Below are 14,891 nucleotides of genomic sequence, written 5' to 3' on the forward strand. Positions count from 1 at the left end.
CCTATAATATGTTTTAAAATATGTACACGTTGTGGGCCGGGCGCGGTGGCTCACGCTTGTAATCCCAGCACTTTGGGAAGCCGAGGCGGGCGGATCACGAGGTCAGGAGATCGAGACCACAGTGAAACCCCGTCTCCACTAAAAATACAAAAAATTAGCCGGGCGTGGTGGCGGGCGCCTGTAGTCCCAGCTACTCGGAGAGGCTGAGGCAGGAGAATGGCGTGAACCTGGGAGGCGGAGCTTGCAGTGAGCCGAGACTGCGCCACTGCACTCCAGCCTGGGCGACAGAGCAAGACTCCGTCTCAAAAAAAAAAAAAAAAAATGTACACGTTGTGGAATGGCTAAATCGAGCTAAATAACATATACATAACCTCACATACTTTTACCTCCATTAAAAAAAAAAAAAAAAGGCTGGGTGCGGTGGCTTACGCCTGTAATCTCAGCATTTTGGGAGGCCGAGGCAGGTGGATCACCTGAGATCGGGAGTTTGAGACCAGCCTGACCAACATGGAGAAACCCTGTCTCTGCTAAAAATACAAAATTAGCTGGGCGTGGTGGCACACACCTGTAATCCCAGCTACTCGGGAAGATGAGGCAGGAGAATTGCTTGAACTCGGGAAGCAGCGGTTGTGGTGAGCCGAGATTGTGCCATTGCACTCCAGCCTGGGCAACAAAAGCAAGACTCCGTCTCAAAAAAAAAAAAAAATCACACCAGGCGTGGTGGCTGACACCTGTAATCCCAGCACTTTGGGAGGCCGAGGCGGGTGGATCACCTGAGGTCAGGTGTTCAACACCAGCCTGGCCAACATGATGAAACCCTATCTCTACTAAAAATACAAAAAATTAGCCAAGTGTGGTGGAGAACACCTGTAATTCTAGCTACTTGGGAGGCTGAGGCAGGAGAATTGCTTGAACCCGGGAGGCAGAGGTTGAGGTTGCAATGAGCCAAGATCATGCCACTGCACTCCAGCCTGGGCAACAAAAGTGAAACTCTGTCTCAAAAAAAAAAAAAAAAAAATTGTAAGCCAAAGCTACTTTAATAGCTGCTCCCTTGGAGGGGAATGAATTCCCTAGTTCACTTAAAGTCCCAGTGCGATCTGTCATTACTTACTAAATGTTCATCCAGCCCTTGCAGGCATTTAAATTTACAATGCTCAGCCTAAATAAATTTACTGAATGATTAATAAACTCAGATCATAACTTTAAGAAAGATAAAGTTGATCGTAATGATAATAACGAAAACAACAACTAACACTTCACACTGTGAGCCAAGTCTTGTTCAAGCAGAAACACATAATACCTATGTATATATGCTATTACTATTCCCAATTTACAGATGAGAAAACTAAGGCACAAAGAAGTTAGGCAAGTTGGCCAAGATCATACCACCAATACACAGTAGAGTCAAAATTCAAAATCAACCTAACTCCAGTAAATACTATTAATTCCTACAATATAATTCTTTAGACTAAAATCCTTTCCTTTGTGACCAATTAAATTTGATTATTTGGAAAAATAATCAAGACAAAATTGTAGAACCTACTCTTTCTTTGCATGAATGAATGACTAACAAGCAAATCAAAGTTCACCTAAATGCAGATGGTTATTTCTGGAGCTTATCTTGTCTTAAAAAAACAAAAAATAAAAAGTCCATCCTGGCCAACATGGTGAAACCTCGTCACTACTAAAATACAAAAAATTAGCCAGGTGTGGTGGTGGGCACCTGTAGTCCCAGCTACATGGGAGGCTGAGGCAGAGGAATCGCTTTAACCTGGGAGACGGAGATTGCAGTCAGCTGAGACTGCGCCACTGCACTCCAGCCTGGCAACAAAGCAAGACTCCATCTTAAAAAAAAAAAAAAAAAAAAAAAATGTTATCTTGTAACTGACAAAGAAAAGTTGTGGAATACGGTAGTAAAATAATAAACATTTTCTCAGAAAGCAAGCAAGTTAGTAGATATTTCTGGAGTGAGTTAAGCTCAATATGTAGATGAATTCTTAACCTATAAGTGACGACGCAGTATTAAAATTCTTCTCTTTCCTGGGACAGAAGGATAGATCTATTAGGGTAAGCAATTTCCAGACATGGAAAAAAAAATGCGAGTCGCTGGAGGGCAGAGATTGCTTTTTCACCATGAGTCCCTGCAATGTCTAGCATACAGCAGCACTTAGAATACATTCAATTATGTTAGGCCAGATGCCTATAATCCCAGCACTTTGGGAGGGCAAGGCAGGCGGATCACCTGAGGTCAGGAGTTCGAGACCAGCCTGGCCAATACGGTGAAACCCCATCTCTAGTAAAAATATAAAAATTTGGGCCGGGCGCGGTGGCTCACACTTGTAATCCCAGCACTTTGGGAGGCCGAGGCGGGCGGATCACGAGGTCAGGAGATCGAGACCACGGTGAAACCCCGTCTCTACTAAAAATACAAAAAATTAGCCGGGCGTGGTGGCGGGCGCCTGTAGTCCCAGCTACTCGGAGAGGCTGAGGCAGGAGAATGGCGTGAACCCGGGAGGCGGAGCTTGCAGTGAGCCGAGATCGCGCCACTGCACTCCAGCCTGGGTGACAGAGCGAGACTCCGTCTCAAAAAAAAAAAAAAAAAATATATATATATATATAAATAAAAATTAGCTGGCCGTGGTGGCAGAGACCTGTAATCCCAGCTACCCAGGAGGCTGAGGCAGGAGAATGGCTTGAACCCAGGAGACGGAGGTTGCAGTGAGCCAAGATTACACCACTGCACTCCAGCCTGGGCGAGAACAAGACTCTGTCTCAAAAAAAAAAAAATACATTTGGCCAGGCGCAGTGGCTTATGCCTGTAATCCAGAACTTTGGGAGGCCGAGGCAGGTGGATTATTTGAGGTCTGGAGTTCAAGACCAGCCTCACCAACATGGTGAAACCCTATCTCTAGTAAAAATACGAAATTCGCTGGGCGTGGTGGCACATGCCTGTAATCCTAGCTACTTGGGAGACTCAGGCAGGAGAATCGCTTGAACCCAGGGGGTGGAGGTTGCAGTGAGCTGAGATTGCACCACTGCACTCCAGCCTCGACACCAAGAGAAAAACTCTGTCTCAAAAAAAAAAAAAAAAAAAAGGAATACGTTCAATTATGTTAAAGGAACCAAAAAATCTGAACTTAATTTCTTAAATTGCAATGCAACGAAACTCTTGTAACATTTATCATCTTCCTTTTTATAATAATCAATCACTGGCAAGGAAGTTTGTTTTCCTGACAAAATCCTTAAACCAGCAGTTTTATATTTGAGTACCCTTTGGAACCTAGCACAATAGCAGCTCAACAGATCCTTGTCAAATATTACAAACTTAAACTTTCTATACTTATGTTTCCTACAGGTCTCTCGGTGCCAATGTTTAAAGTAGAATTTAAAAGGCCAGGTGCGGTGGCTCACGCCTGTAATCCCAGCACATTGGGAGGCTGAGGCAGGCAGATCACGAGGTCAGGAGATCGAGACCATCCTGGCTAACACGGTGAAACCCCATTTCTACTAAAAATACAAAAAATTAGCCAGGCATGGTGGCGGGTGCCTGTAATCCCAGCTACTCAGGAGGCTGAGGCAGGAGAATCGCTTGAACCTGGAAGGCGGAGGTTGCAGTGAGCTGAGATTGCGCCACTGCACTCCAGCCTGGGTGACAGAGTGAGACTCCGTCTCAAAAAAAAAAAAAAAAAAAGTAGAACTTAAAATAACATGGTTTCTCATTTATAAAGCAACAGATATTATGAAGCCCCCCTTTTTTTTTTTGAGACAAAGTATCCCTCTGTCACTCTGTCAACCAGGCTGGAGAGCAAGCTCTGCCTCCCAGGTTCACGCCATTCTCCTGCCTCAGCCTCCCGAGTAGCTGGGACTACAGGTGCCTGCCACCACGCCCGGCTAATTTTTTGTATTTTTAGTAGAGACGGGGCTTCACCGTGTTAGTCAGGATGGTCTTGATCTTCTGACCTCGTGATCCGCCCACCTCAGCCTCCCAAAGTGCTAGGATTACAGGGGTGAGCCACCGCGCCCGGCCGAAGCCTTATTATAAGATATTTCTGGTATCAGTCATATATTGTGATGTCAACAAAGCCATGAAAAATCAGTGAGTTAGCACATAAAGCACAGAATATAATAGAGTGAGCTGGAAAGAACCTGAGAAATCATATTCAAAACATTCAATAGATAAGTGAGGAAACCAGGCCCAGGGAGATTTAAGTGAGCTGCCCAAGATCACAGAATTTAAATGACCAGTAATACCAATGCTAGAACGCAGGTTTCCTGAATGTTGGCTCAAATACCTTTCCACAAAGAACTGCTTTGTGAGCTTGAGATGAAATGGATATGCTGAGAAATATTTTAAAGATATTTTAAATACTTTAATAATACTTTTAAATATTTTTAAAATTGCTTTACAGTAGCTATCACAAATCATCCCACCATCTCCTTCCTTTCTCTTAATTATAAAAAAGAACAGGATCGGGGCCGGGCGCGGTGGCTCATGCTTGTAATCCCAGCACTTTGGGAGGCCAAGGCGGGCGGATCACGAGGTCAGGAGATCGAGACCACGGTGAAACCCCGTCTCTACTAAAAATACAAAAAGTTAGCCGGGCGTGGTGGCGGGCGCCTGTAGTCCCAGCTACTCGGAGAGGCTGAGGCAGGAGAATGGCGTGAACCCAGGAGACAGAGCTTGCAGTGAGCCGAGATTGAGCCACTGCACTCCAGCCTGGGTGAAACAGCGAGACTCCGTTTCAAAAAAAAAAAGAACAGGATCGGGCTCGGTGGCTCACACCTGTAATCCCAGCACTTTGGGAGGCAGAGGCGGGCAGATCACCTGAGGTCAGGAGTTCAAGAGCAGCCTGGCCAATGTGGTGAAACCCCATCTCTACTGAAAATACAAAATTAGCCAGGTGTGGTGGGTGCATGCCTGGCCTCCCAAGTCCCAGCTACTCAGGAGGCTGAGACAGGAGAATCACTTGAACCCAGGAGGCAGAAGCTGCAGTGAGCCAAGATCGTGCCATTGCACTCTAACCTGGGCAAGACTCCATCTCAAAAAAAAAAAAAAAAAAAAAAAGGCCGGGCGCGGTGGCTCACGCCTGTAATCCCAGCACTTTGGGAGGCCAAGGCGGGCGGATCACGAGGTCAGGAGATCGAGACCATCCTGGCTAACACGGTGAAACCCCGTCTCTACTAAAAATACAAAAAATTAGCCGGGCGAGGTGGCAGGCGCCTGTAGTCCCAGCTACGCGGGAGGCTGAGGCAGGAGAATGGCGGAATCCCGGGGGGCAGAGCCTGCAGTGAGCCGAGATCGTGCCACTGCACTCCAGCCTGGGTGAAAGAGCAAGACTCCGTCTCAAAAAAAAAAAAAAAAAAAAAAAGTGATTTTATTTCCTTTGGATATATACCCAAAAGTGGCAATGCTGGATCATATTTTAGTTCTATTTTACCACTATCTTCCTATTCAGCTTTCTTTTTTTTTTTTTTTTTTTCAGACAGAGTCTGGCTCTGTTGCCCAGGCTGGAGTGCATTGGCGTGATCTCGGCACACTGCAAGCTCCGCCTCCCAGGTTCACGCCATTCTCCTGCCTCAGCCTCCCGAGTAGCTGCGACTACAGGCGCCCGCCACCACGCCCAGCTAATTTTTTGTACTTTTAGTAGAGACAGGGTTTCACCTTGTTAGCCAGGATGGTCTCGATCTCCTGACCTCGTGATCCGCCCGCCTCAGCCTCCCAAAGTGCTGAGATTACAAGCGTGAGCCACCTCGCCCAGCCTCAGCTTTATTATCTAACAATTCACCTGCTCAACTTCATTCACTCCCTATTCTCTTACTGCTTAACTTTATGTTCTACTTTTTTTTTCTTATCCAGTAGTCTTCCCTCTCCCCTGACCTTTTAAAGTAATCTGTCTTGTCCTCATGTTTTGCTTTACAATATTACTGTCAACTTCTCTCACCTTGTGGATCTAGATAACATTTTTTTTCTTTTTCCTTTTTTGAGACAGACTCAAAATTATATTGCCCAGGCTGGAGTATAGTGGCATGATCTTGGCTCACTGCAGTGTCCACCTCCTGGGTTCAAATGATTCTCCTGCCTCAGCCACCCAAGTAACTGGGACTACAGGCGCATGACACCACACCTGGCTAATTTTTGTATTCTTAGTAGAGATGGAGTTTCACCATGTTGACCAGACTGGTCTCAAACTCCTGACCTCAAGGGATCCACCCGCCTTGGCCTCCCAAACAAAGTGCTGGGATTACAGGCATGAGCCACCGCGCTGGGCCAAGATAACATTTTAAGTCATGAATTCATTTCCTTTTCTAAAGATTTAATAGGTATTATTTTATTTGATCCACACAACAATGCTAGGGATGGAGACAGGAATCAATACTTACCTATTTTACAGATGTATAAACTGAGGTCTGGCAAGATTAAATAACTCGCCGAAAGTCACACAGCTTGTCAGTGGCAAAATCAAATCGGAACCCAGATCTTTTCTTTCCAAGTCCTCTATTCTTTCTCCACTGAACCATGTTGTCTTTTTTTTTTTCCAAGACAGGGTCTCACTCTGTCGCCCAGGCTGGAGTGCAGTGGTGTGATCACGGCTCACTGCAGCCTCAACCTCCTGGCTCAAGTGATCCTCCCATGTCACCCTCCCAAGCAGCTAGGATTACAGGTACACGCCACCACACCAGCTAATTTTGTTTTATTTTGTGTGGAGTCAGGGTCTCACCATATTGTCCAGGCTGGTCTCAAACTCTTGGATTCAAGTGATCCTCCCACCTTGGCCTGGCAAAGTGCTGGAATTACAGGCATGAGCCACTGCACCTGGCCATGTTGTTTTCTTTTTCATTCCCCACCTCTTAACCTTACACATGCACATGTCTAGATAGTATACAGAGATAAATGTGTATAAAACAACACAAATAGAAAAAGTATGCATATGTGTAAGGGATCTACAAACATAGAAAAGTCAGAAAACCCAAATTAAGAGCACAGTGTGGCTCACAGGCTAATCCCTGCAGAGGCAGCTTTGGGTTTCAGAACCAAGTGAAGCTGCCTATATGTTCAAACAACTGATGCAGCTAGCATCAACACTGCTCTCTCCTCATAGCAGGTATATGACCAGAGCTTGGCCTCTGCATCACTCTTGCCCCCAATTTCTCTCACAGGATGTCACCATACCTGAAGTTCTCACAGTTTGAGTCACTTCCTTGGGTTAGGGCGTTGTCTCCACAAGGCCACTGTGAAATGCATGGTACCTGAGAAAGGAAGGAGAGTCCATTAACACATTACTTCTATAGTTTTTTGTCTGTTTGTTTGTTTTTGAGATGGAGTCTTGCTCTTTCGCCAGGCTGGAGTGCAGTGGCACGATATTGGCTCATTCCAACCTCCGCCTCCTGGGTTCAAGTGATTCTCCTGCCTCAGCCTCCTGAGCTGGGACTACACTACGGGAGCGCGCCCCCACGCCTGGCTTTTTTATTTTTGGTAGAGATGGGGTTTCACCATATTGGTCAGGCTGGTCTTGAACTCCTGACCTCGTGATCCGCCCACCTCAGCCTCTGAAAGTGCTGGGATTACAGGCTTGAGCCACCGCACCCAGCTGACTTCTACAGTTAAACACATCAGATCTGCAATGACCTTGGGACTCTAAAAGCACAGTCTCTTTTAAAAATTTCATGGGATAGACAATTTTTAATGGAGCAGACAGGACAAAAGAAAGAACTGGGGGAAAATGATTCATACATAGTATGGGAAGATACCAATCTGAGTATGATGGCTATCTGGCAAAATGAGGATGGCCATATAAATACACCAGCCTATAAGGGTCACCATAATGATAGTCCCTGCAACTTGGAGACTCCTAGGGACAGGAAAAGAAAAAGCACACCAAGGATCTGGATATAGTCAGTTCTGAAAAGAAGCAAAAAAGCTGAGCTGGCAGCAGTTTTTCAAGGACAGTACACTGCTAGACTGCAGGAGGATAGAGGCAGGAACAGCTTCTGGTTAACTGCTTCTAGTTGTGAGGATAGTTTCCAACTTAATGTTTTTAGCTGAAAGCCAACCTCCCAACCAGAGAATGCTGCAATTCAATTCTGTGAACCCCCTAACTAACTTATATTGACTCAAAGCCAGTATCATTTACAGCCATAAAAGTCAACATGCCTTTACTGAGTGCTTATTATGAGCCCAGAATTTGGCTAAGTACTATAAATACAAAAAAAAAAAAAAAAAAAAAAAAAAAACTTACATGTTTTTGTCTTAATTCTTATAAAGGAAACCAATGTCCAAAACCCAAAACAGAGACTTAGGCAACAAGAAAGAAAGTGGCAAAACAACAAAACAGATGACTATTTCCTATCAGTACTAACACGAATTTCTTTTTTTTTTTTTTTTGAGACAGAGTCTCATTCTTGTTGCCAGGCTGGAGTGCAGTGGCACAATCTCAGCTCACTGCAACCTCCGCCTCCCAGGTTCAAGCAGTTCTCCTGCCTCAGCCTCCCAAGTAGCTGGTACTACAGGCGCGCACCACCACACCCGGCTAATTTTTTGTATTTTAGTAGAGATGAGGTTTCACCACGTTGGCCAGGATGGTCTCGATCTCCTGACCTCATGATCTGCCCGCTTCAGCCTCCCAAAATGCTGGGATTACAGGCATGAGCCACAGCGCCCGGTCCTAACACAAATTTCTTAAGACAGAATGAATACAACAAAACTCACTTCTAGGCCAAAATTCCTTGTTAAACTCTTGCCTAAACAGTCAAGAGGCATAGGCTAAAAATCTCCCTTTTCTTTTTCTAGTCTAACACCAGAAGGTCTTCAGTAGTGCACATTGACCTTGGTAAACCAGAGAATATCAGTTCCAGAGTTGCAAAACCTAGTTCTAGTTCTAGTTCTTACCCTTAACTAGTTTCAGGTAAATTATTTAACCTTTAAAACAAACAAACAACAACAAAACAGAAAACTAAGAGATTGGAGTAATCTAAGAATAGCATATATCTGGCACATATCTACTACCTACCAGATAACTGTCCACAGGAGACATCACTGATCAACCATAATACAATTTCTCAGAGCCCCTACAACCAGAATCCTTCCAAACACAGTGCTTCTGGCAGCTTCAAAATGGGAGCTGGCTGATAAACCAAAATATATTTGCCATTATGGACTAGATAATCTCTGTAATTTCTTCCAACTCTAAAACTCAATGAGCAAGTTTCTACGGGCTGAGAGAAAAACACTTCCAAGAAGCCTAGATCAATACTTCTGAGAGACATAAATTTCAGTCCAAACTCCAAGTTCTAAATTAGCCAGGCTTGGTGGCATGCACCTGTAATTCCAGCTACTTGGGAGGCAACTACTTGGGAGGCTGAGGCACACGAATTGCTTGAACCCGGGAGGTGGAGGTTGCAGTGAGCCGAGATCACATCACTGTACTCCAGCCTGCGTGGCCGAGCAAGACTCCATCTCAAAAATAGTAACAATAACAAACTTCAAGTTCTCTTCCAAATTACATCTGACATAGTTCTTTCTAATTTCTCAAAGACGTTAATGAACAATTCACTCTCATACTATACATAACATATATAACCTGGCAATATTATTCAGACTTACTAATGGGTTCTTATGACAGAAAAGGAGCCCTTTACTCAGACTAGCTTTAAAAAAAAATCCTCATCTAAAAATATGGCAACAATATTGCACTAGTAAAAAGCTAAATCCAATCCTTTGATCATCCCCCCACAACCTCTCTCCAAGGTCAGGCTTTGTCACTTCTCAACTAGACTTCTGCAATAGCTACTCCTTCATCTTTTTGCTCATCACCAGAGCAATCTTTCTTTTTTTGTTTTTTGATGCCTATCTTTGTCCTGCAATACACAGCAATTTTCCTAAAACACATATGCACTCACATCATGTCCCTGTCGAAAAATCTGTATCTATTTCTTTTTTTTTCTTCCTTTTTGTAAAGACGGGATATCATCATGTTGCCCAGGCTGGTCTCGAACTCCTGAGCTCAAGCGATTCACCCGCCTCAGCCTCCCAAACTGCTGGGATTACAGTCGTGAGGCACTGAGCCCAGCCCTGCATCTATTTCTACCAACATAAAATTCCAAATTTTTAGCATTATACTTAAAATTTTTAGCCAGAGCACAGTAGCTTACACCTGTAATCCCAACACTTTAGGAGGCCAAGGTGGGAGGACCACTTGAACACAGGAGTTCAAGACCAGACTGGGCAACGTAAAAAGAACCTGTCTCTACAAAAAAATTTTAAAAATTAGCCAGGCATGCTAATGCATGCCTGTTGTCCCAGGTACACAGGGAGGCTGGGGAGGGAAGATCACTTGAGCTCTGGAAGTCCTGCCACTGCACTCCATCCTGCGTGACTGGGTGAGACCCAGTCTCAACAACAACAAATAATCACTTTTCAAATACTTGCTTCCTTTAACCTTTCTGACCTTGTGTTTCAAAATGTTCTCCTTCCCCATTCCACTCCATACTCCCTGAACTCTTTTTGTTCCATAATCCTCTGAATTTACACACAGCATTAAGGCATTCACTCAGCCTACCCTGTCCTTCTCTTTCCCTGCCCTTTTTACATTCCTACTCTTCATCTAAGACCCAATGTGGGTTCAGGGGCAAATCTTGCCTCTTCTAACCAATCCTCCACCCAGCCACACACACAGAATTGCCACTTGCTCTTCCGTCTCAAAGCTTTTTGACCTTTCCTTGGTAAGTCTACAGTACCATTTGCCCTCAGTGGTTCCCAAGACCATCAGAATTACCTAAGGCATGTGTTAAAAATAAATTGGTTGGAGCCAACCCAGACCTACTAAATCCATCTCAGAAGGTGAGACCCTGGAATTTCTAAGCTCTCCTAATTATTCCAATGGTCAAATTTGGGGACTACTGGTTTGTCTGTCTCTCCCAATAGGTGAAAAGATATATTTTTTAGGGCCAGGAGTGGCAGCTCATGCCTGTAATCCCAGCACTTTGGGAGGCCAAGGCAGGTGGATCACGAGGTCAGGAGTTCGAGACTAGCCTAGCCAATATGGTGAAAATCCATCTCTACTAAAAAATACAAAAAAATTACCGGGGGTGGTGGCACGCGCCTGTAGTCCCAGCTACTAGGGAGGCAGGAGAATTGCTGGAACCCGGGAGACGGAGGTTGCATTAAGCGGAGATCACACCACTGTACTCCAGCCTGGGTGACAAAGTGAGATTCCATCTCAAACAAACAAAAAAATGTATTTTTTTAAAAGAATGTAGAAATGTTTGATTCTAGAATACACTGAAGAAGTAGTCTGTACTCATTTTTTTAATTTCATATCATATCCTTGGTGACCTGACCTGTATGCTGAATATAATGGAATTCCTTTTGGACTCACAAAACTTAACATTCACGGTTCAAAGAAGCAGTAGAATTTCCACCTTCATTTCTAAATTTTTTTTTTATTTTTTGAGACAGGGTCTCACTCTGTCACCCAGGCTGGAATGCAGTGGCACAGTAACAGCTCACCGCAGCCTCGACCCCCGGGACTCATGTGATTCCCCCACCTCAGCCTCCTGAGTATCTGGGACCACAGGCACCTGCCACCACACCCGGCTAATCTTTGTATTTTTTGTAGAGATGGGGCTTCACTATGTTGCCCAGGCTGATCTCCAATTCCTGGGCTCAAGTAATCCGCCCGCCTTGGCCTCCCAAATTGCTGGGATTACAGGCGTAAGCCACCACGCCCATCCCACTGCTTTTTTTTTTTTTTTTTTGAGATGGAGTCTCGCTCTGTTGCCCAGGCGGGAGTGCAGCGGTGAGATCTCGGCTCACTGCAGCCTCCACCTCCTGGGTTCAAGCCATTCTCCTGCCTCAGCCTCCCTAGTAGCTGGGACTACAGGCCCGCGCCACCACGCCCAGAGAATTTGTTTTTTTTTTTTGTATTTTTAGTAGAGACGGGGTTTCACCATATTGGCCAGGATGGTCTCGAACTCCTGACCTCGTGATCTGCCCGCCTCAGCCTCCCAAAGTGCTGAGATTACAGGCGTGAGCCACATACAGTACCCGGCCCACTTCTTAATCTTAAAAATAAATCGTAGCTTAAATAAACCTGTAAAATACACACAGCAAGCTCTCACCAGATCTGCCATGAGAACTTCACCTCAACTGATAAAACATTCCTTAGCCGATTTTGAGAATGGAAATACACTGCCTTTACATACTTCCTGAAGATCGAATTATATTAAGAAAAGATGCAGGAGAACCCACCTAAGTGCAGTGATAGGTGTCTGGCTCCAGGGTCTTACTAATTTTCAAGGCAAAAATCCCACACTTCCCCATCCCCCACTCCAAACCAAGTATACTGCAGCTGTGGAAGAATGGCAGAAAATGTAATAAGATTAGGATACGAATACAACCAAGAAAACAAGGTTGCGTTGTTATTGGGGATAATGAATTCCTGGCCCTTTACAAGTTCACCTGGTTACATGTCCAACTAATTTTAGGCCCAGCGTCTACTTCGGGCGCACAAATCCTGCGATTCTCTTTTAAGTCGCGGACAGGAACTGTCTTGGAAAACTTGAGTTCTCCACTTAAAAGTCATGTCATCATGTTTCGACCCTTAGAATACGTTCAACGGTTACTTTTTTCTTTTCTCTGCTAAAGAAAACGGCACTCTCCGGAGGAAGGGCAGTGACAGCTCCACGTCTGCAAAAGTCGGCGCCGCCACGAACGTGGCGGACATCGGGGAGGGCGCCGGGGCCGGGACCACCACGCCGGGGGGACAATGGAAGGAGGAGGGGAGTGGGAGAGAGAAGGGGAGGCAGCCGCTGTGCTGGGCCTTTCTAGCGACTGGGGGCTCGGAAAAGTCTCGAGAAGGCCAGCTGGGTGGCGGGGGACCCGGCCGCCGCCCCTCACAGGGCCACGTCGCCCGCGCCGGCCCCTGCCGCCGGGCCCCGCGCGTAGGCCGAACAGCTGGAGAGTGGCCCCACGCGGGGCTGAGGGGCGAGGGTCCGGACGGTACCCACGCCCGTCGTGGCCCAGCCCTTTCACAACTTGGAGCCCGCGAGGCGAAGGCCTCCGGGAGCCTGTGCCAGACACTGATCCCTCCGAATGTCCAGACAACCCACCCCCACCGCCCGGCCCGGGCCAGTAGCCCGAGCTCCCCGCTCCCCCGACAGACACCGGCTCTGGGAGAAGGAGCAGCCGCGGCTCTGGGGTCCCGACCCGCGCGTCCCACTCCTCTATCCTAGTTCTTCCCGAACATTCTCATCCGGACTCCCTCCCTCTCCCGAGACTGCCCCGCGTTCGCCCACGGGTGTTTACCGGGACTCGGGGCGGCGGCGACTCCTCAGTCCCTAGACTAAGATGGCAGCCGGTCCCGAGCCTCGACCACAGCTACTAGAGCGAGTTAGCAGCTAAAGCGCAGGCGTCTGAGCGCGGGAGTGGTCTAGACTACAAGCCCCAGCAGGCCTTGCGCGCCAGCCGTCCGGCCCGTCCCTGGCTTAAAGAGCTGGCTGCGGTGGTAAATCAGTTAAATTCCAGTTTTCCTCACCTCCAGGTGAGATGGGCGCGAGCGGCTCCCAGCACCTCCAGGCTTTTTTTTTTTTTTTTTTTTTAACACCCCGCCCACCAGAGCCTATAAGGACTGTGATTCTCAAACTATGGTGTGCATCAGAATCACCTAGAGAGCTTATTAAAACTTACACTGCTGACCCCCACCCCCAGAGTTTCTGATCAGAAGATCTGGCATAGGAGGATAGGGTCTGATAATTTGCATGTCCAACAAGCTCTCTAGTGATACTACTAGTGAGTGAAATCATAATCTGAGAACCACTGGGCTATATAGCTTAGTTTATAACTTAGTTGCTCTTTTTTCTTTTTCTTTTCCTTTTCTTTTTTTTTCTTCTTTTTGAGATAAGGTCTCACCCTTCACCCAGGCTGGAGTGCAGTGGTGCAGTCAAAGCTCACTACAGCCTCACACTCCTGGGCTCAAGTGAGCCTCCCACCTCGGCCTCCTGAGTAGCTGGGACAACAGGTAAGCACTACCACACCCGACTAATTTTTTTCTGTTCTTTGTAGAGATGGGGAGGGGGTGGGGTGCGGATGGGATGGGGCGGGGATAGGGCCAGGGTCTCGCCATGTTGCCCAGGCTGGTCTCCAACTCCTGGACTCAAGCGATACTCCCTCCTCGGGCCTCCCAATCGCTGAGATTACAGATGTGAGCCACTGCACCTGGCCTGGCTTAGCCTTTAACAATGTACATTAAAGGCCGTGGTTACAAAGGAAATAAGGCCGGGCGCGGTGGCTCACGCCTGTAATCCCAGCACTTTGGGAGGCCGAGGTGGGCGGATCACAAGGTCAGGAGATCGAGACCATCCTGGCTAACACGGTGAAACCCCATCTCTACTAAAAATACAAAAAAAATTAGCCGGGCCTGGTGGCAGGTGCCTGTAGTCCCAGCTACTCAGGAGGCTGAGGCAGGAGAATGGCGTGAACCCGGCAGGCAGAGCTGGCAGTGAGCCGAGATGGTGCCACTACACTCCAGCCTGGGTGACAGAGCAAGACTCCGTCTCAAAAAAAAATAAATAAAGGCCGGGCGCAGTGGCTCACGCTTGTAATCCCAGCACTTTGGGAGGCCAAGGCGGGCGGATCACGAGGTCAGGAGATCGAGACCACGGTGAAACCCCGTCTCTACTAAAAATACAAAAAAATTAGCCGGGCGTGGTGGCGGGCGCCTGTAGTCCCAGCTACTCGGAGAGGCTGAGGCAGGAGAATGGCGTGAACCCGGGAGGCGGAGCTTGCAGTGAGCCGAGATTGCGCCACTGCACTCCAGCCTGGGCGACAGAGCGAGACTCCGTCTCAAAAAAAAAAAAATAAATAAATAAATAAATAAAATAAATAAAAAGAAAAA

General features: G+C 46.8%; 1 protein-coding gene across 11 annotated transcripts in view; it reads right to left on the reverse strand.

Annotated features, from left to right (window-relative positions):
* The window catches only part of ITCH (itchy E3 ubiquitin protein ligase), a 153,485-nt gene extending 140,067 nt beyond the window's left edge, over positions 1-13,418 (reverse strand). For 4 of the 11 annotated variants that reach the window (XM_055265895.2, XM_055265900.2, XM_055265896.2 and 1 more), the window contains exons 1-2: positions 13,304-13,405; positions 7,172-7,248 (exon numbers count right to left, since the gene is read on the reverse strand). The gene's annotated coding sequence lies outside the window, so the exon portion shown is untranslated. Of the gene's footprint in view, positions 1-7,171; positions 7,249-11,080; positions 11,192-12,247; positions 12,343-13,303 lie in introns of those variants that run through there. The other 7 variants (XM_063633698.1, XM_063633701.1, XM_063633700.1 and 4 more) reach the window with 4 other exon arrangements.
* Positions 13,419-14,891: the final 1,473 nt, after the last annotated feature.

This window comes from Symphalangus syndactylus, chromosome 24, assembly GCF_028878055.3.
Source record: "Symphalangus syndactylus isolate Jambi chromosome 24, NHGRI_mSymSyn1-v2.1_pri, whole genome shotgun sequence".
Lineage (NCBI taxonomy): Eukaryota > Metazoa > Chordata > Mammalia > Primates > Hylobatidae > Symphalangus > Symphalangus syndactylus.